The sequence below is a fragment of the Bos mutus genome, chromosome 2 (assembly GCF_027580195.1).
Source record: "Bos mutus isolate GX-2022 chromosome 2, NWIPB_WYAK_1.1, whole genome shotgun sequence".
Classification (NCBI taxonomy): domain Eukaryota; kingdom Metazoa; phylum Chordata; class Mammalia; order Artiodactyla; family Bovidae; genus Bos; species Bos mutus.
The window spans coordinates 92,556,593-92,576,812 of NC_091618.1; positions in this window are offsets into that span (position 1 = coordinate 92,556,593).

Consider the following 20,220-nt stretch of genomic DNA (forward strand, 5'->3'; position numbering starts at 1 on the left):
GGGATCTTCCCAACCCAGGGATTGAACCCAGGTCTCCTGCATTGCAGGTGGATTCTTTACCAGCTGAGCCACCAGGGAAGCCCAAGAATACTGGAGTGGGTAGCCTATCCCTTCTCCAGCAGATCTTTCCAACCCAGGAATTGAACTAGGGTCTCCTGCACTGCAGGCAGATTCTTTACCACCTGAGCTATGAGGGAAGCCCCAGTGTGTTGTATATGAAAGAATCTTTAGATCAGACCATCCGGTATTCAAATTCTGCCTCTGTAGCTTTCTACTTAAGAAAACTTGGACAAGTTACTTGTCCTTATCAGTAATGTGGCTGGAATTTGTGAAGATGAGAAGAGAAAAATAAAGAACTAAGAACATTGTTGGTACATCTCTCAGCTCCCAGTTTAAGGAAGAAAGAGAAGACAGAGCAGGAGCTTGACAGGTGATGGAATATAAAGGTTACAATGTAGTATATTTAGGACTTACAACTTGCTAGAAAGGCCAATGCAAAAACAGTTTCTTTAAGAAAGAAGCTGTCATTTCCTTCTTATTGCTTTCTAGTTCCTGAAATAGTAGCAGTCTGATAGGAAGAGGGATGTTCATCCCACATAGAAATGGCTGTGATTTGTCTGCCATGTCATGGATTGCCCCTTCTTGATTTTTCCGCTCCCAAAGTTGGTGACCTTGCACTTCAGCTGTTCTCCCTGATGCATACAGATCTGCTTGACACAGGAGCCAGTGGACCGTTTTTCAGTTCAGGTCAGAGGGTGAACTCTGGTCAGAGGTCTCTGTGAACTCACAGAGACAGGAGTCTAGTATTAAGAATATATGAATTAGAAAAAAGGAAGCAGAAAAGACCAATGGTCAGAGAAAAGGAAATGAAAAGAGAATAGTATCCACTTGAGAGAGGGTTTTGGGCTGGCCACTGTTGATTAGCATTTTACATAATAAAGGCTCAGGAACTGATAATTGTCAGAATTCATGATTCTGAGATAGTAGAATGGACCCAGCATTAGCAAAAGGAGATGCAGCGGAGCATAAAATGGTCTGCTGGTGAACAGTGCCCATGTGACAAACATCTTTGGGCTGGGGACAATTAGTAATTGTCTTCCATATAGGGTTTTCACATTAAAGAAAGAAATTCTATATGAAACAATATCAGTTCTCCCATCAGAGGATAGAAAAGATCTGAAAGATGGTGTTTTTTGGAGATTGCAGTCCAGGAAGTCAAGAATGTTTCTTCCAGAGTTGCCACGGCAACATCTCCCTCTTATGACACGAGGAAAGACAGAGGTCATGTTGGTGGGTGTTTAAATGTTGCTCTGATAATGTCTTTTATTTCCACAGGGAAGAAGAGAAAAAGGCAATAGGCAGGGAAAAACTAGAATGGAAAACAAAATAAAAGAGATAAAAGGATTCCTGTGAGTGATTTTCCAAATAGATTTTGTTATCGAAGGATTTGTATTAATTCAGTTGGATTTAAAGTCTAATTTGAGAATTCAAAATGAAATCTATGACACTTCAAGGTGTAAATGAGTGTTCAAGTATAAGATGATGTAATGGCCACTTTTGTGTTGTAGAGAGGTACTTTAAACTCGATTTCTGGGAAGAGAAGAGGCTACAAAAGCCATCAGTTAAGGTGTAGACCAAGTGGAAACACAGGTTTTCTTTAAATTAATACAGCTTCTTTTGGTGGTTTCTACTTTACTCAGTATTTAAACCCATACTTTAGAATTATACAAAACCTCTGTCAAATTTGTGAATGGGGTGATATCCAACCAGGGAAATAGTAACACACAGTACTTTAACAGAATTCAGTATAGAAAACTAGTTTTTGGATATGAAGGTGTCAGAAAATCTAGAGACTAAGGCAGATATTATGCTATCTATATTTTACCCTTGTGCTCCCCATATAGAGTGGGGGACAGAAGGCCAAGCCAGAGATTAGTATCCTGGTTACCACACTTCTGGAGGGACAAAGGGAAAAGGTAGTGGGTACAGGATTCCAGGGTCAAAGAGCCTGGTGGGAGCAGTAACCATAGTAAGGCAGACTGGCAGGAGCTAGGGCCACAGAAGAGACAAACCACTGTTGGGAATATCATCCAAATCAGAGGGAGAAGGAAGGAGAGGAGGCTGGGGCAGAGAGAGAGAGAGAGAGTTATTCTGTTCTCTCCCCTCTTTCCCCCTTCAAGTTTTTGTTTTTCAATTCCACACCAGTGCCTCCCATTGGCCAGACCTAACACAAAGTTGAAAAGAGAGCCTGGAAAGTACCATTGCATGGATCAGTGTCCAGTGATGCTGAGCAGAGGAAGGGTGCTGAATGGATCTTAGAGACAGGCAAATAAATCAGCAAAGGGAGCTTAGAAACATGAGAGAAGGCTAATATTATGTACTAGTGAAAAGTGTGAATTATAAAGTACTTGAAAATAAATGCTGTTTTACTTTTTAAACTTTTTATTTTGAATTGGGGTATAGCTGATTAACAATGTTGTGATAGTTTCAAGTGAACAGTGAAGGGACTCAGTTATGCATGTACATGTATCCTTTCTCCTCCAAACTCCCCTCCCATCCAGGCTGCCATGTAACATTGAACAGAGTCCCATGTGCTATACAGTAGGTCCTTGTTGGTTATCCATTTCAAACATAGCAGTGTGTACATGTCCATCCTAAACTCCCTAACTATCCCTCCCCCAATCCCTCTACCCAGCAGCTATAAGTTTGTTCTCAGAGTCTGAGCCTCTTTCTGTTTCATAAGTTCATTTGCATCATTTCTTTTTAGATTCCACATATAAGGGATGTCATACGATATTTCTCCTCTGACTTTCACTCAGTACAACAATGTCTAGGTCCATCCATCTTGCTGCAAATGACATTATTCCATTTTTTTAGTAGCTAATATTCCATTGTATATATGTACCACATCTTCTTTATCCATTCTTCTGTCTATGACCATTTAGGTTGCTTCCATGTTTTAGCTATTGTGAACAGTGCTGCAATGAACATTGGGGTACATGTATCCTTTTGGGTCATGTTTTTCTCCAGATATACACCCAGGAATAGGATTACAGGGTCATACAGTAGCTCTTAGGCTTCCACAGGTGGCACCAGTGGTAAAGAACATGCCTGCTAATGCAGGAGATGAAAGAGATACAGGCTTGATCCCTGGGTTGGGAAGAACCCCTAGAGAAGGGGATGGCAACCCACTCCAGTATTCTTGCCTCGAGAATCCAGAGGACAGAGGAGCCTGGCGGGCCCCAGTCGATAGGGCTGCAAAGAGTTGGACAGCACTGAAGTGACTTAGCACGCACACACTCATCAGTTCAGTTCACTTCAGTCGCTCAGTCATGTCCGACTCTTTGCAACCCCATGAATCGCAGCACGCCAGGCCTCCCTGTCCATCACGAACTCCCGGAGTTCACTCAGACTCACGTCCATCGAGTCAGTGATGCCATCCAGCCATCTCATCCTGTCATCCCCTTCTTCTCCTGCCCCCAATCCCTCACAGCATCAGAGTCTTTTCCAATGAGTCAATTCTCATGAGGTGGCCAAAGTACTGGAGTTTCAGCCTTAGCATCAGTCCTTCCAAAGAAATCCCAGGAATCTCCTTCAGAATGGACTGGTTGGATCTCCTTGCAGTCCAAGGGACTCTCAAGAGTCTTCTCCAACACCACAGTTCAAAAGCATCAATTCTTTGGCACTCAGCCTTCTTCACAGTCCAACTCTTACATCCATACATGATCACTGGAAAAACCATAGCCTTGACTAAATGGACCTTAGTTGGCAAAGTAATGTCTCTGCTTTTGAATATGCTATCTAGGTTGGTCATAACTTTCCTTCCAAGGAGTAAGCATCTTTTAATTTCATGGCTGAAATCACCATCTGCAGTGATTTTGGAGCCCCCCCCAAATAAAGTCTGACACTGTTTCCACTGTTTTCCCATCTATTTCCCATGAAGTGATGGGACCAGATGCCATGATCTTCGTTTTCTGAATGTTGAGCTTTAAGCCAACTTTTTCACTCTCTACTTTCACTTTCATCAGGAGGCTTTTTAGTTCCTCTTCACTTTCTGCCATAAGGGTGGTGTCATCTGCATATCTGAGGTTATTGATATTTCTCCCAACAATCTTGATTCCAGCTTGTGCTTCTTCCAGCTCTATTTTTAGATTTTTTAAGGAACCTTCATTCTGTTCTCCATAGTGGCTGTTCCAATTTACATTCCCACCAACAGTGTAGGAGGACTCCCTTTTTTTATACACCGTCTCCATCTAGAAATATTAATTTATTATTTCAGAATGCATATTACATTAGACATTTTGTTTAGGGGTCTGAGATTGTATTAAAAAGGCCAAAACTTTGGATTTGAAGTCCAGAGATCCTGGCTGCTGCTTCCTGAAGTACAGAATCTGTAGTATCAAAGACAGTATCAGTTAAGTTAGAGCAACTCTTCTTTAATATCAGAATGAGACTCACCATGACAATAACTTTGGAGAGTAGAATGAATTTCTTTCCTGAATAACTTCTAAATTATTGCAAGTAAATACACATAATCTCCAATTCAAAGAACTGATCAGAAAATTGACTGCAGTTGAGCTGCAACAAAAAATTGGTAGAATTTTTAGCTACTCTATGCTAGAATCCTAGAGTATCATGGCAGGGTCAGGAGATCATCTCTGAATCTAGAGCCATGTCTCTGGAAAACCTCTACGATTATTATTTTTTCATAGCCTCTTCTTGAACTATTCTAGAGGAAGATATCTTCTTGAGGCAACTCATGATATTTCCAGACTCTTCTGTGTCGAAGAAAAATCTTCTGTACAGAAATCAAACTGGTAAAGGCAAATTTTATTCAGGAACTGTTGTGATAGGGGAAGACAGACCTCAGTATAGATTTGTGCTCCATTCCAAATATAAGAAGGACAAGTGGGTGTTATACAGCCAAGGAGCAGAGTGAGGGTCAATGGGTAGAAGGTTACCAACAGGAAACATCAAGGATAAGGGGAATTCTGGCTAAATTTATTTGATAGGAGTCTTGCTGAAGGCAGGGCAGGGTGATAAGATATTAGATGCTGAGGGCAAAGAGGAACAGAATATGTCAGTCCAAAATATGCCATTTTTGGTGTATTGATCATTTTGAATTAAAGTTACTTGAGAAAGAGTGGGTGCAGAAAATACATGCTGACCATCCTTTGTCCTCCTGAAAGCAGGAAATAAATATCCCATGTGGAAAGTGCGTTTCCTGTACCAGGAGGGGAAAAGCATCCCTGTCACTAGGGATTAAAGAACCTGCCTGCAATGCAGGAGACCTGGGTTTGATCCCTGAGTCAGGAAGATTCCCTGGAGGAGGAAATGACAACCCACTCCAGTATTCTTGTTTGGAGAATCCCATGGACAGAGGAGGCTGGTGGGCTACAGTCCATAGGGTCACAAAAGAGTTGCAAAAAAACCCATGACTTAGTGACTAAAACAACAGCAAATCACCAGAGATGGGGAGTTAAGGGCTGAGAAGACTATAAAAGCAAATCTTGCTACTTCTTCACTGATTTACTACCCTAGCCCATACTTCTTTGCTTTTCAGTTCTTTAGAGATTTATTGTTTCTTTGTCTAAAAGGTATAAAAAGCTGTCTGTTTTGATCCTGTCTTTGAGTCTCAATTTTTTATGGGGCTCTTTTATGTACAAAATTAAATTTGTTTCTCTGCTAATCTGTTTTATGTCAATTTTATTATTAAGCCAGCCAACAAACTTAGAAGGGATGAAGGGAAAAGTTTTCCATCCCTATAGGGGTGATGGGTCAAGAATTTCATCAGCTATCAAGGGTGGGAAAATTTCACTAAACAGATCCAGCAGTATTTTTGCTAAAACTGGACTAAATGGGCCAAGGACAGAGCCCCCAGCTTTGGATTTAGACAAAAAGAAAACTCAGAGCAGCCCAACCAAAGTTTGGTCAAGGGTAGCTAATTTGTCTTCCTGTCATCAGCTAGCAAAATTTTCATTTTGCTCCATGATGTTCCTTCATATGTTGAAAGATGGAAGCTGTATGCTTCTCACCTTGGCTCTTCTTAGGCTAAAAATCTCCTGGTTCCTCACAAATTCCTTCTATTAGCATTTCATTGATCCCACCGGTTGTTTTTTTCCTGCCATCCTTATTTGTGTCTTTTGTTGTTGTTGTATTGGTATTACACATTTTATTCTAAAATATATTATTTAAGCAGTCTTCTTTTGAAACTTAAAATGCATTCTTTCTTTATTGAAGTATAGCTGATTTACAATATTACTGATTCATAAGTTACAGGGGTACAATATAGTGAGTCACAATTTTTAAAATTTGTACTACATCCCCTGGGAGCTCATCCGTAAAGAATCTGCCTGCAGTGCAGGAGACGTGGATTCAATCCTGGTCTGGAAGGTTCCCTGGAGAAGGAAATGGCACCCATTCCAGTATCCTTGCCTCAGATATCCCATGGACAGAGAAGCCTGGTGGGGTACAGTCCATGGGGTCTCAAAAGAGTTGGACACAACTTAGCAACCAAACAACAAACAACTCCATTTATAGTTATTATAATATACATTCCCCATGGTGTACATTATTAGTGTCTTATCTTGATACAAATCTTAGGCTCACTTATTCTGAGACTCATCACATTTCAATGATTTAGAGGCTCATTTTCTTATCTCTCAGGATAATATGTAACTCTGTTACTTCAGCCAAGTTGGTGGTAGATTTGCTAATCTCCTCTATTAGTTTTGGAGAAGGAAATGGCAACCCACTCCAGTATTCTTGCCTGGATAATCCCATGGACAGAGGAACCTTGCAGGCTACAGTCCATGGGGTCGCAAGAGTCGGACATAACTGAGTGACTTTCACTACTTCTATTAGATTATGTGTTTGTGAAAAGCAGCGATCGTGTCTTGATCATTTGTTTTATCTTACCTTCCACAAGGCTTAGGTTAATGTGTGGATATCACACAGCAGTATGTAGATATAGAAGGAACGCAAAAAGTAACCTACTGAAAATCATGATCTTATGCTCTACCCACAACTCTTGGGCCCTTCAAAAGCTCTGTGTTTTTTCCCCTTGCACTCCCACTTTGCCTTGAATGGTATTTTCCTTTTATCTTTATGGGGAACTCCTTCTCCAAGATTCAGCTTAAATATCACTTGGCCTTTCTAGTTATCTTTGTCTCTCCCTCTCCCAGAAGTCTGACCCTCTGAAAGCAGAATTCATTTCTCCCTCATTTGTGTTCCTATGATGTATAATTAATTCTCTGTCATATAGAAAGAGCCTTTGATGTGGGAGTTAGGGATATTTATGTTTGAAGCTCAATTATCAACATGGTCTTACATACTTCATCTTTTATAGGACTCAGTGTTTTGCTTAAAATAAGAAATTTAGGATGGTAATTATTTATTTCACTGAGTTCTTGAAGGGTTAAAAAGACAGTAAATGTTGAGAAAATTGCCTAAATCTTGGCACATACTGAGTACTCAATTTTTATCTATGATTATGGCATTTATATCCTTGTACATTACTTTGGCAACAAAGGTCCGTCTAGTCAAGGCTATGGTTTTTCCTGTGGTCATGTATGGATGTGAGAGTTGGACTGTGAAGAAGGCTGAGCAGCGAAGAATTGATGCTTTTGAACTGTGGTGTTGGAGAAGACTCTTGAGAGTCCCTTGGACTGCAAGAGATCCAACCAGTCCATTCTAAAGGAGATCAGCCCTGGGTGTTCTTTGGAAGGAATGATGCTGAAGCTGAAACTCCAGTACTTTGGCCACCTCATGTGAAGAGTTGACTCATGGGAAAAGACTCTGATGCTGGAAGGGATTGGGGGCAGGAGGAGAAGGGGACGACAGAGGATGAGATGGCTGGATGGCATCACTGACTTGATGGACGTGAGTCTGAGTGAACTCCGGGAGTTGGTGATGGACAGGGAGGCCTAACGTGCTGTGATTCATGGGGTCGCAAAGAGTTGGACATGACTGAGCAACTGAATTGAACTGAACTGATTTTAGTTTTGTGGGCATCTATATACCTGCTATATTTTAATTGAATCTTACTTTTATGTCTGCAGAACAAAGGACTAAAAGGGTCTATTGAATTAAACTGTTTTCTTTTTATTACACAAGTACATCTATGATGCCAAATGCTTCGTATCTGCACTGTGCAATATGATAGCCACTACCCACATGTGGCTAGATTTAAATTAGTTATTTAAAATTAAATACAATTAAATTCAGTTCCTTATTCAAACAATATCCACAGGTGGTTATTGTATTGGCCAGATGTATCTGCGTTTTCATCATTGCATAAATTTCTTTTGGACCATGCTGTTCCAGAATGCTTCCAGCTCAACATAATACTTCCAGCTTGGTCAGCTATTTCCTCCATCATTCTGGATCCTATATTTGTAGCAATCGAACTATAGTTTAATGTCACTGTTGAGCAGCCAAATCATACAACTAATTTATATAGAATTTGCAATAAATTAAAATACCAAATGCCTTAATTTTTTTTCTTTAGGTGCTTTCATAATACTTTGAAAGTATTGATTATATCAAGGGTTGGCAACTTTCTCTGTAAAAGGCCAGATACTAATTATTTTAGGCTTTGGGGGCTGTATAGACTCTGCTGTAACTACTCAGTCCTGCTGTTGTAGCTTGAAAGCAGCCATAGACACTATGTATGGGTGTGGCTGTTTTGTTTATAAGCTATGTTGTAGGCTGTAGGTAATTTCCAAGGCCTGGTCTATTTTCACAGACCTCACTGCTTCCTGTAGTGACATGGCTAGTCTTCTCTACCCCTATGCTTTTTTCCTTTTAGATCAAAACAATTCTACCTCTAAATACTTTCCCCCCGCCCCCTAGATTGGAGTGAATCCAATCTCAGTTGGTGCTAGAGGCTCATCTTCTCAAAGAGTTCATCAGAATTCATTAAGGTTTACACACACCCCAGAAAATGAAACAGTGAGGAACTAACACAGTATCCTGATTATATACCAAACATTGTTGAAACCTATCACACCAATTAGAGAGGCAAAGAAGGTAAAGAGAAGTTAAATAACTTGTCCAAGGTCACCCCACTTTTAAGTGGCAGCCCTGTGAACCCAGCATTGACAGCCTCACGTTATTAGTCTCTACACAAGCTTGCTTCCAGACAGCACCTCTGTCCTTGCTCCCACCCTTTGACCTCCATACTTTAAAAAATCTGAATACTCTTCTCTCCTCTTGTTGCTCCCAGAGGCCCTCACTCATACATACTGCCCAAACTCAGGGGATTAGCACAAATTCTTCAAAGCTCTGTGCTGCTGCTGCTGCTAAGTCGCTTCAGTCGTGTCAGACTCTGTGCAACCCCATAGATGGCAGCCCACCAGGCTGCTCTGTCCCTGGATTTGTCCAGGCAAGAATACTGAAGTGGGTTGCCATTTCCCTCGCCAATGCATGCATGCATGCTAAGTTGCTTCAGTCGTGTCCAACTCTGTGTGACCCCATGGACAGCAGCCCACCAGGCTCCCCTGTCCATGGGATTCTCCAGGCAAGAATACTGGAGTGGGTTGCCATTTCCCTCTCCTCAAAGCTCTATACAAATACACAAATTAAGCTAACAGTCCTGTCCAACTCTTTGTGACCCTTTGGATTGCAGCTTGCCAGGCTCCTCTGTCCATAATATTCTCCAGGTAAAAATATCAGAGTGGGTGGCCATTTCTTCCTCCAGGGGATCTTCTTGACCCTGGGATTGAACCCATGTCTCCTGTGTCTCCTGCATCACCGGCAGATTCCTTACCTACTGAGCCATCTGGAAAGCCTCTTCAAAGCTCTATAAAAGACAGCAATGCAATTGTCTTCTAGCAGATTCTTCTAAGGTACAAAAATCTATTCTGTTGGTGAACCCACTGGATGTAATTTCAGTTTTCTTGTTGTTTCAGCAGCATTTGGTATGGTGGTCACTCCTTCCTTCTTGAAATCTTTTCTCTTGACTCCCGTGATGCCCACACCTGGCTTTCCTCACATCTCAAGGCTAGTCATTCTTTTTTTTTTTTTTTAATTTTATTTTATTTTTAAACTTTACAATATTGTATTGGTTCTGCCATATATTGAAATGAATCTGCCACGGGCATACATGTGTTCCCCATCCTGAACCCTCCTCCCTCCTCCCTCCCCATACCATCCCTCTGGGTCGTCCCAGTGCACCAGCCCCAAGCATCCAGTATCATGCATCGAATCTGGAAGGCTAATCGTTCTTTGAAACCTTTTTTAACCTTTAAAGACTGGTTTCCCATCTTACTTTCTTCCCTACTCTGCATGCTTTCTCTGTGTGATGTCACAAGCCCTAGCGCTTTAACTCTTATTTGTGTGAGGATGGTTCCCACATCTTTATCTTCAGAATTTCCTGAGCCCCAATCTTACTGACCAGATAACTTGTTCATCTAGATGTCCCCTGAGCACCATAGCTCAGCATTTCTCAGACAGAAATAATTATTTTCCCTCTTAAAGCTGCTGTTTCTCTTATACTGCCTTCCTTTTTGAATAGATTTCTTAGCTAGAAACTGCTTGTCATCTGATTCCTCCTCTGACAGCTCTACCAATTACCAAGTCATGGAAATTTCACACTACTTTGGAAATCACTTTCAAATCCACCTACATCTTGCTCTTGTAACTGCCACTTGCCTGTGTTCCCGACCATCTCATAATTGGCCTTCCATCAGTCTAGCTCCTCTTCCAGACACTTGTTCTCATGATGCAGTCTGAGAGGTCATCCCAGTATGCAAATTGAACTTGTTATTTTCCTTGTTGAAATTTTCATTGGTTTCCTGCTGCTTTTAGAATTAAGCGTGAATGGCCAACAAGACCCTTCATGCTCCCATCCCCTGTCATCTCCCCAGCACATCACAGTGTGTTCTTTCACACCCTGTGCTCTTTTCACACTGACCTCGGAGTCCTTACCCAGGCCCTTTCCTCAGCTTGGAACACATGTCCTTTAATTTGGCCACCTGGCTAACCCCTGCCCCTTCTGTGTTTCACAGCAATACAGACTTGTGCTTAGAAGTTGCTTGCTGTCCACACCTTCTGTGACTTCTGGGATGCCTTCTTTAGTCTCTCAAGCCAGTGTTAGGGACCTCCTGCTTACTCTCACTGCACTGTAACTAATCCTATTCAGTATCTATTCTTCTAGGTTGCAGTTGTCACGGGTTGCTTGTCTTTCTCATAGACTAAGCTCTGTGAAGGCAGGAAGGTTGGTCTCTCCTGCTCTTATAGCCCTGGTACCTTGCATGCTGCCTAGTAGAAGCTTTATACATATTTAAAAACTGAAAAAAAAAAAAGTCAGAAAGAGGAAGTTAGGAATATGGGCTCTGGAATAAGAAAACCTTGCGTTTAAATCCTACCTTTGCTACTACTAGTCATGTGACTGTTACTACTTACTAGCTATATGACCTGTGTTGATCTCCTGAAGCCTCAGTTTGGTCATATGTAATATGAGAATAATAATGAAGCCAAATTCACAGAGTTGTTTTCAGGCTTCTGTGAGCTAAAGCATGCAAAGCAATTAGACCCATTACTGGAACGTGGTTAGTGCTCACTAAATGCCACTATTAGTAGTAATGTCCTTGCAAGGCACACAGACTCTAGAACTAGACTGCCTGGGTTCAAATATTCCTTTTAAAAGCAGAAACATTAATAGATACAGAGAAAAAACTAGTGGTTTCCAGAGGGGAGAGGGATAGATGAGGTGGGTGAAATAGGTAAAAGGGATTAAGAGGTCAAATGACTAGTTATAGAATAAATAAGTTACAGGGATGTAATATACAGCACAGGAAATATAGAGTATTGTAATAACTTTGTATGGTGCATGCATTTGTGCTTAGTTGCTTCGGTCCTGTCCAACTTTTTGTGACCCCATGGACGGTAGCCTGCCAGGCTCCTCTGTCCATGCGATTATCCAGGCAAGAATACTGGGTTGCCATCCCCTCCTCCAGGGGATCTTCCCGACCCAGGGATCAAATCCACACCTCTTAGGTCTCGTGCATTGCAGGTGGGTTCTTTATCACTAGTGCCACTTAGCAATCCCTAATTTTATATGGTACATGATCTATAAAATAACTTTGTAATATTATACTATTATAATATCTGCATAATCTATAAAAATATTGAATCAATATGTTGTACACCTTATAATATTGTGGTTTGATTATATTTCAATTAAAAAAAATCCTGGCTTTACCTCCTACTAGTCATAGGAACGGAGAAGGCAATGGCACCCCACTCCAGTACTCTTGCCTGGAAAATCCCACGGACGGAGGAACCTGGTAGGTTGCAGTCCATGAGGTCACGAAGAGTCAGACACGACTGAGCAACTTCACTTTCACTTTTCACTTTCATGCATTGGAGAAGGAAACGGCAACCCGCTCCAGTGTTCTTGCCTGGAGAATCCCAGGGATGGGGGAGCCTGGTGGGCTGCCATCTCTGGGGTCGCACAGAGTCGGACACGACTGAAAGCGACTTAGCAGCAGCTGCCATAGGAAACTGGGCAAGTTGCTAATCTCTCTGTGTCTCAGTGTCCACATCTTTAAAATGGGAAAATAACAGAATATGTCTTAAGGTATTATTGTGTGGCTTATATGAATGCCTGTGACAGATTCTCTCCTTGACCAAATGCTATAGTCAGGCTCTTCTGAATCCTCTGCTTGACTAAACTGGACCCTTGGGCTTCTGTCTCCATTCTTGTAGAGTACAGTTTTAGTAAGAATCCTGTCTAGTCAGTATAGCCAGGAACTCCACTGGCTAAACACAGGCATACTCTTGACATGTGACCAAATTCCTTATCACCCACCATCTCCCTGGTGATATCTGATCACCCTTACCTGCCTTCAGCAAGAACCCCATTAGGTTGGTGTAGCAAGAGTTATGCTACCCTCCAAGTTAATTTTCCATCCACTGACCTTTCTTCTTTTCTCCTTGGCTATAAATTCCGCACCCCCCCTTTTTAAATTGTATTCAGAATTAAGCCCAGTTCTATACTGTGATATTTTTTTTCCTATTGAAATAGTCCTGAATAAAAATCTGTTTTTACTGCTTTGACTACTGTCAGGGTCTGGTTTTTCTCTGACACCTGGCATACTACATTGGTCTATGGGACAGTGACCATTATTATTGCTGTATAAAAAGGAAACTGTCCTTGCCTAAAGGAAATAATAAAGTTTAATTTTTACTCTTAGCCTCTTTCTGGAAGGGTAAGAAAGATAACAGGAGCTGACAGTTTATTCCAAATGAAAAGTAAAACACTGTCAGTCTTTCAGACTTTGAGCCCAGTCAGTGCTTAGCATCAAATGATCATGAAAACCCGGATGGTTTTCACAAAGTAGATTAGATATGAATTTGGGACCAAACCTTCTCTTTCTCAGGGATTTTCTCATATTACGCAGTGAAAAATTGTTGTGTTTTACAAAGCTCGTGGTATTACATGGGTAAGATTATTTATGAGTATGTTCGGTTGCTGTGGAATTATTTTAAATGTTTTATGTGATCAAAGAAGATGCTGGTGGGTTGCTTTAATATGTGATTTTTCAAATTTATAGTAACACTTTCTTTTTCTAAATTTCCACTATCCCTAGTCTCTAACTTTATGAAGAAACATATACGACTCTGTCCTAGTCTTTTATATTACCTCTCAGAAAAACAGAACTTCCATGTCAGTTTTGGAAATGTTGGAAGTATGTGAGCTAAGAGCTGGGAGTAATTTCTACACAAATGAACAGATAGTAGACAGGAATGATATAATAATTTCAAAATTCTGTAAGTAGCAAATACCTTTCCTTCAGTTAGAAGCAACAGGCTTTATGATGATAGTTACTGAATAAACCAACAGGGAGTCTGAGAAACACTGAGTCTCATAGGTGAGTATGAGTATGGGGCCCAGGAGGGGGAAGTCTCTAAGAAGCTGGGTAAGCCCCAAGCTCTAACATACTAGCTTAAAGAAAAAAAAAAAAAATCCCTAGGAGAAGGAATTTTCATGAAATGAGGCTAAAGTTATGTAAGTATGGTGACCTACTTTTATCTCCTTGCATTGATATTTTTAGTTTTCTTGCCTGGTAATACTTCCTTTCTATCTTTTCCCAATGAAGATACTTGTTAAGAGACAATTCTCCACGGGTCTCTTGCATTTCTGCATATCTTGTGAGTACAGGCACTGGCTGCCTTTGTTCTAGACGATCTTTTCAAGGATATTTGTATAGCAAACTGCCTTGGAAGATAGTGTCTGCCTTCAGAGAAAAGGGCAGGCATGTTTAGCACCCGTTATAAAAGAATCAGGTTCCCAAAGCTCAGGTTTCCTCCTCTTCTGTGTTTTCAAACTGCTGAATGTGCAGGTGTTACCCTTTTCATATCCTCATGAAGGAATTGCATGTCCTGAAATGACACAAGAAAATGACAATACTCTGGCTACTACTATTGCCACAAAACTATCCATATATATTTAGATATCTGTATCTATGTACATCCAGGACCTCCCTTGTGGCTCAGACGGTAAAGTGTCTGCCTACAACGCAGGAGACCTGGGTTCGATCCCTGGGTTGGGAAGATCCTCCGGAGAAGGAAATGGCAATCCACTCCAGTACTCTTGCCTGGAAAATTCCATGGATGGAGGAGCATGGTAGACTACAGTCCATGGGGTCACAAAAAGTAGGACACAACTGAACAACTTCACTTGAACTTGGATAGATATAAAGGAATATTATTTCTTCTGCCAGCATCCATGAAAGCTGTGTGTAGCGAGCTAAATTGCTACCTGCAGGTAGGGTTAAATCTCAGAATGCTTTAATTCTTGACAATTCTTTTCTCGTGTTCTATTTCCAGAGAGACAGTTTATATATTCCTTGCTCTCCATTAATAATGTCTTGTTTTGAGATTCCTTTACATCATTTTTTCTCTTATTCCTTGTGTCAGTCACCTGTAAACAACATATAGACATTCTCCTACTATTCTTATTGATTTACTGCATCACCCATCTCTGTCATTCTCATTACCTGGCCTGAAGCATCTTAATGGGAATATCTTTATACTCCCTTTCCAGATTATCAGATACCTCAGTTCCAATGGCTTCCATTTAAAAAAAAATTACTTAATTACCTAGTTTGAACTTACATTTCATCAGTCAAAACTGCTTTGCCTGCAAGATCACAAATTTTGAAATTTCTTTTTCTAACCATGATGTCATCTTTTTCCTCTTCTAGTTCGTCATTCATTGTTATCTAGCTCATCTTCTTGTAGTCCTTTGATATACTTCTCTCAATTCTCCCTGTGCTTAATTTTGATTATAATATTGAGTACTAAATACTGTGTCATGTAAACACTCATTTCTCATAACAAATGATGAAGGTAGGCACTATTATTATCTTGATTCCTCTGACTAAAAATTTGAGGCTTAGATGTGAAGTAAAATTCTGAACACTACAGAGATAGTAGGTTACAGAACCAGGACTTGATTTAAGGACTGATAAACTTCCCATCCATACCAAATTTCTGGCTTTCCCACCTCTTTTGTAGTGATGAACTTTTAAAGTCTTCCAGACTACTCTTTAGAATATTAGACTATTGCATATTGCCAAATAAAGTTAAGAATCTGGATCAGTGTACCTGTAACATTCATACTATCTTCAGATTCATTCTACCACTCAGCAACTTTTTGATCACACATTATTGTTAACTTTCTTTCATATTTCTCACAGGGATCATTTTAAATCTACTAATTCCTTAAGCCTCCAATTCTGTACTAGCCACTCCTTTTTGAAGCCATCAATAGAAGCTCTCAGTTCATTCCACTGAGGTTCATTCTTTTTCTCTTTTTTACTTCTTTCTCTCAGGTTGCAAACTATTCCAAGCTTAGAGCTTTCATCTATAACATGACCCCCATCTCTTCATTAATTGCACCCTCTTAATTCTTCAAACATAAATTTTCCTTAATACCACATTGAAAGAATTACTCTTACTCCTATAACTGCCAAGGCCTCATTTACATTTTAATTTCTTGTATTTGAGTTTCTTTCCTTTCACTCACTGATATGCTGGTCTCAGAAATGCTAGTCTCAAATATTCTAGTCCCAAATATGCTTTAGTCTTAATATTCTATAAACACTCAATTTAACCTCCTTCTCTTAGTTATAATTTTTGCTATTTCTTTATAATTTTTGATATTTTAATCATTGTTTCCAAGTAAAAGCAAGTGGCCAGAAGTTCAGGTAAGGTCTCTGAATTTGAAACTGGCTTTGAACTTGCACTCTTCAACTAAACTAACTATGAAATCTTAAATTTTAACCTCTCTGAGCCTCAGTTTCCACATCTCCAAATGAGAAATTTTATATATATTTTCAGCTTTCTTAGAAAGATAAAGTTTTTACTATAAAGTTCTTTGCATGTTTCTGATAAAGAATCTTCAGTTTTTGGACAGATTTTCTTCTTTCCTCGGTCTTGTCTTTTTCTCACTCTAAGTCTATATTGTCAAACTTAATCTTTAGACCACTTATTTTATCTTCTTATAGTTGTATCTTTGTCCAACTGTATCCTCTCCTGCATCTTCTATATAATTCTTATGCCAGTGATATCACGATCTATGTCTCTAGTGCCAATTATTTTAAATCAAAGATTTTAAAATTACATAATACTTGAGCACATGACTATTATAAAATTCAAACAACATAAATACATAAAGAGTAAAACATGAAATTTCTTCTTCTCATCAACATCTAGTTTTACAGGATCTGTTATTTCTCTTGGGTTTAGGGAGTGGAGCATGTGTTGTTATACAGATTTTTCTGTGAGTTTGTATCCAGTTAATAAGGAACAACATTTAAGATTTGATTTTTTAAAATAGCATGATACTAAATTCTTAACCTGTGTTCCCATTTTTTTTGCTATAAACTTTCACCTGCGTATCCAAGTGGAAAGTTGATGTGCAAGCTGTACAGACTACACTCATGTCCTTTCCCAAGTGGCATCTATTCTTGACATCTTTGTCTGCCTGTGCTCTTAGTCACTTTGCCCTCTCCCTCATCACATTAAATTATTTGCCAAGTTTTATAAATTTTGACTTTACAGTGTCTCTTTTGTCCTTTCTTTTAAGTTTTCTGTGACTTTTTGGATCACGCTGATTTTGTGATTCAGACTGCTGATTTATATAAAAATTGCTTATTATTTTTCAGTTCAGTTATTTTTGGGAAAGATTTTTCTTTCTTCCTGCACCAGTGCCAAGTTTTAGACTCTTGTTTGTTCTTCCATTCTGTATTTCCTACATCATAGTTCAATGCTTTATCATACTCTCTGCTTTTGCTACAACAACAGAAGCTCCTCAAGAATAGAGGCCACATTTTCACTTTCAATTTCTTAATAGATTCTCCACCTTGATAATTTGCATTCTGTTTTCAATGCTAAACACAATGGCACTTTTTACCATTGATTTTTGAACTTGATTTGATGAAGTGTGGGAATTTTCCCATCACCAGTGTCTTCCTGCCTTAATCTATTCTGCACACTGTGGGAGAAAATATTCATAAAACCCAGCTCCCACCCTGTCACTCTTTTGCTGATACTGTTTGTTGGCTCCCCGCTGACTATTGCATATGTATATAGTTCTTCTCTTGGTGTCAGTGCCTTTCATGATATGACTCCAAAATATCCTTCTGGTTTATCTACTCCCAGTTGTCATTCCCTAGGCTCTAGACAAACTAGATTACTCATATTCCTCACAGTCCTTGCTATTCTAGTTTCCGTACTTCTTATTTTCTAGCTTTGCTGTCTTCCTAAGACTCTGTCTACCTTTAGGAGCCCTACTTCCATCTCCATTTATTGATATTCTATCCATCTTAAAGCTTCATTTCAGATGAGACCACTCATAATCTTGCTGGAATTAATCATATTTTATCTTCCCCCCCCTGTCTTTTTGGGGCTTTTCTGAAATAGCTGACTGAACTGTACACTCCTTGTCAGTAGCAACTCTGGTTTGGTCATCTGTGTACCTCTTTCAGTATCTTGCACAGTGAGTGGATATTTGGAAAATTAAGTGTTAGGAGTTGCTGATGGAGGCAAACAAATAATTTTGGGGGAGTGTAAGCTTCTGGAGGGATAATATGGAATGATAGCAATTAATTAATGAGTTTTTAATTTATCCAATGCATATTTATTGTATTGGGCACTGTGCTAGGCACCTAAATGTGATGAAATGTGATGGAAAATGGGCACCATTACCTCTGTCCTCAAAGAGTTTAAAATGAAGAAGAGAAAACAATTATAATAAATAATTAAAGTGATATAGGAAGTATAAGGTACAGTGGGGAAACAGCTGAGGAGTCTGACCTGTTTGCTGAGGATGGGGGAAGTGACAATCTCAAGGAAGCGTGAAGTCACTCAGTCGTGTCCAACTCTTTGCGACCCCATGGACTGTAGCCTACCAGGCTCCTCTGTCCATGGGATTTTCCAGGCAATAGTACTGGAGTGGATTGCCATTTCCTTCTCCAAGGGATCTTCCCAACCCAGGGATCGAACCCGGGTCTTCCTCATTGTAGACAGACGCTTTACCATCTGAGCCACCAGGGAAGTCCAAAATGAAGAAGAGAAAACAATTATAATAAATAATTAAAGTGATAAAGGAAGTATAAGGCACAGTGGGGAAACAGATGAGTCAGACCTGTCTGCTGAGGATGGGGAAAGTGACAATCTCGAGGAAGTGTAGGATCTAGCCAGGAGACAAAGGGGTAGTGCAGCAGATTGTTTCATACAGAGAAACTAGTCAGATGGTCTTGCGGTTAGAATGCACAGGGTACATGAAACCGTTAGGTACAGCTGGTGGATACTGTAAGCAGAGTGGTAAGAGACATATTGAAGAGGCCCAATCACAGAAGGTTTTGTAAACTATGGTAAGTAATTTGAATTTTTCCATTAAGGACAAAAAAAAAAAAAATTAGAAGATTTTAAAATGAGGAATAATTTGATTAGATTTATGTTTTGACAGTTACCTTTTGGTGTGGAAATAGAGGAAGAATAAATTTAAGGAGATATATTAAAAGTCTGCTTTAGGAATCCAAGCAAGGTAGAAAAAGAGAGAGAATGAGAATATGAATGAATTTGACAATGTCTTATTTTAGGGATGTAGGTGTGTGGATTTGAAAAATGTTTAGGAGACTGTACAGCATAATAGCCTGGAGAATCCCCATGGACATAGGAGCCTGGTGGACCACAGTCCACAGGGTTGCAAAGAGTGAGACATGATTAAAGTGACTTAGCACACACGTACAATATAATAGGGGGCTCCCCAGGTGGTGCTAGTGGTAAAGAGATGCCTGCCAATGCAGGAGACACAGGAGGCTTAAGAAACATGGGTTTTGATCCCTGGGTAGGGAAGATTCCCTGGAGGAGGGCATTGCAACCCACTCCAGTATTCTTGCCTGGAGAATCCTATGGACAGAGGAGCCTGGTGGACTATAGTCCATAAGGTAACAAGGAATCAGACATGACTGAAGCAACTTTGCATGCATGGCTTTTGAATTTTGGCTTCATATTTTTTTAGCTGAATAACTTGGCAAATTAGCTACATCTCTAAGTTCCCTCATCTCTAAAAATGGGAATAATAAAGAACTCAACTATGTAATGCGTGTAAAATCTTCTTGTGCAGCACTTGGCACCTAGTAATCACTCAGTAAAATATTGCTTGTTAATTTTAGAATTAACACAGTTTGAGTGACTGGAAAGGGTGAAGGAGTAGAGGCAGTGAGATCATTCGAATCACAGTTTACTTATTGAATGGATAGTGATGGTATTCATTGAAATTTGGATGCAAGTGTTGAGGGATAGAAAAATGAGTTTGAGTGAAGATGTAGAAATTGATTTTATAGGTCTAGGATTCAGGAGAGAGACTTGAAATTTACTTATATAAAGGTATTTCTTGAAAAGATTGGTGGGCTTCTGTTTTCTTACATCCATATTATATCCCAATCCTTGTTGCATGTGTCCATAAACTATGAGAAGAGGCGTGCTCTACTTGCTAATTTAATTCATGTGAGTGGATGGGAATATCTGGGAGTAGGTGCAGTGTGAGAGTAGAAGAAGGCTCAGGGAACCCTGGGGACACCAACTTCCAAGAAGTGATTAGAGGAACAGCAGGCTGTAAATGAAAAGATGTGTAACCAGAAGGAAAACCAGGAGAAAGTCATGGGACAAAGCCAGGCAGACTAAGTACTTTCAGAGGGGGAA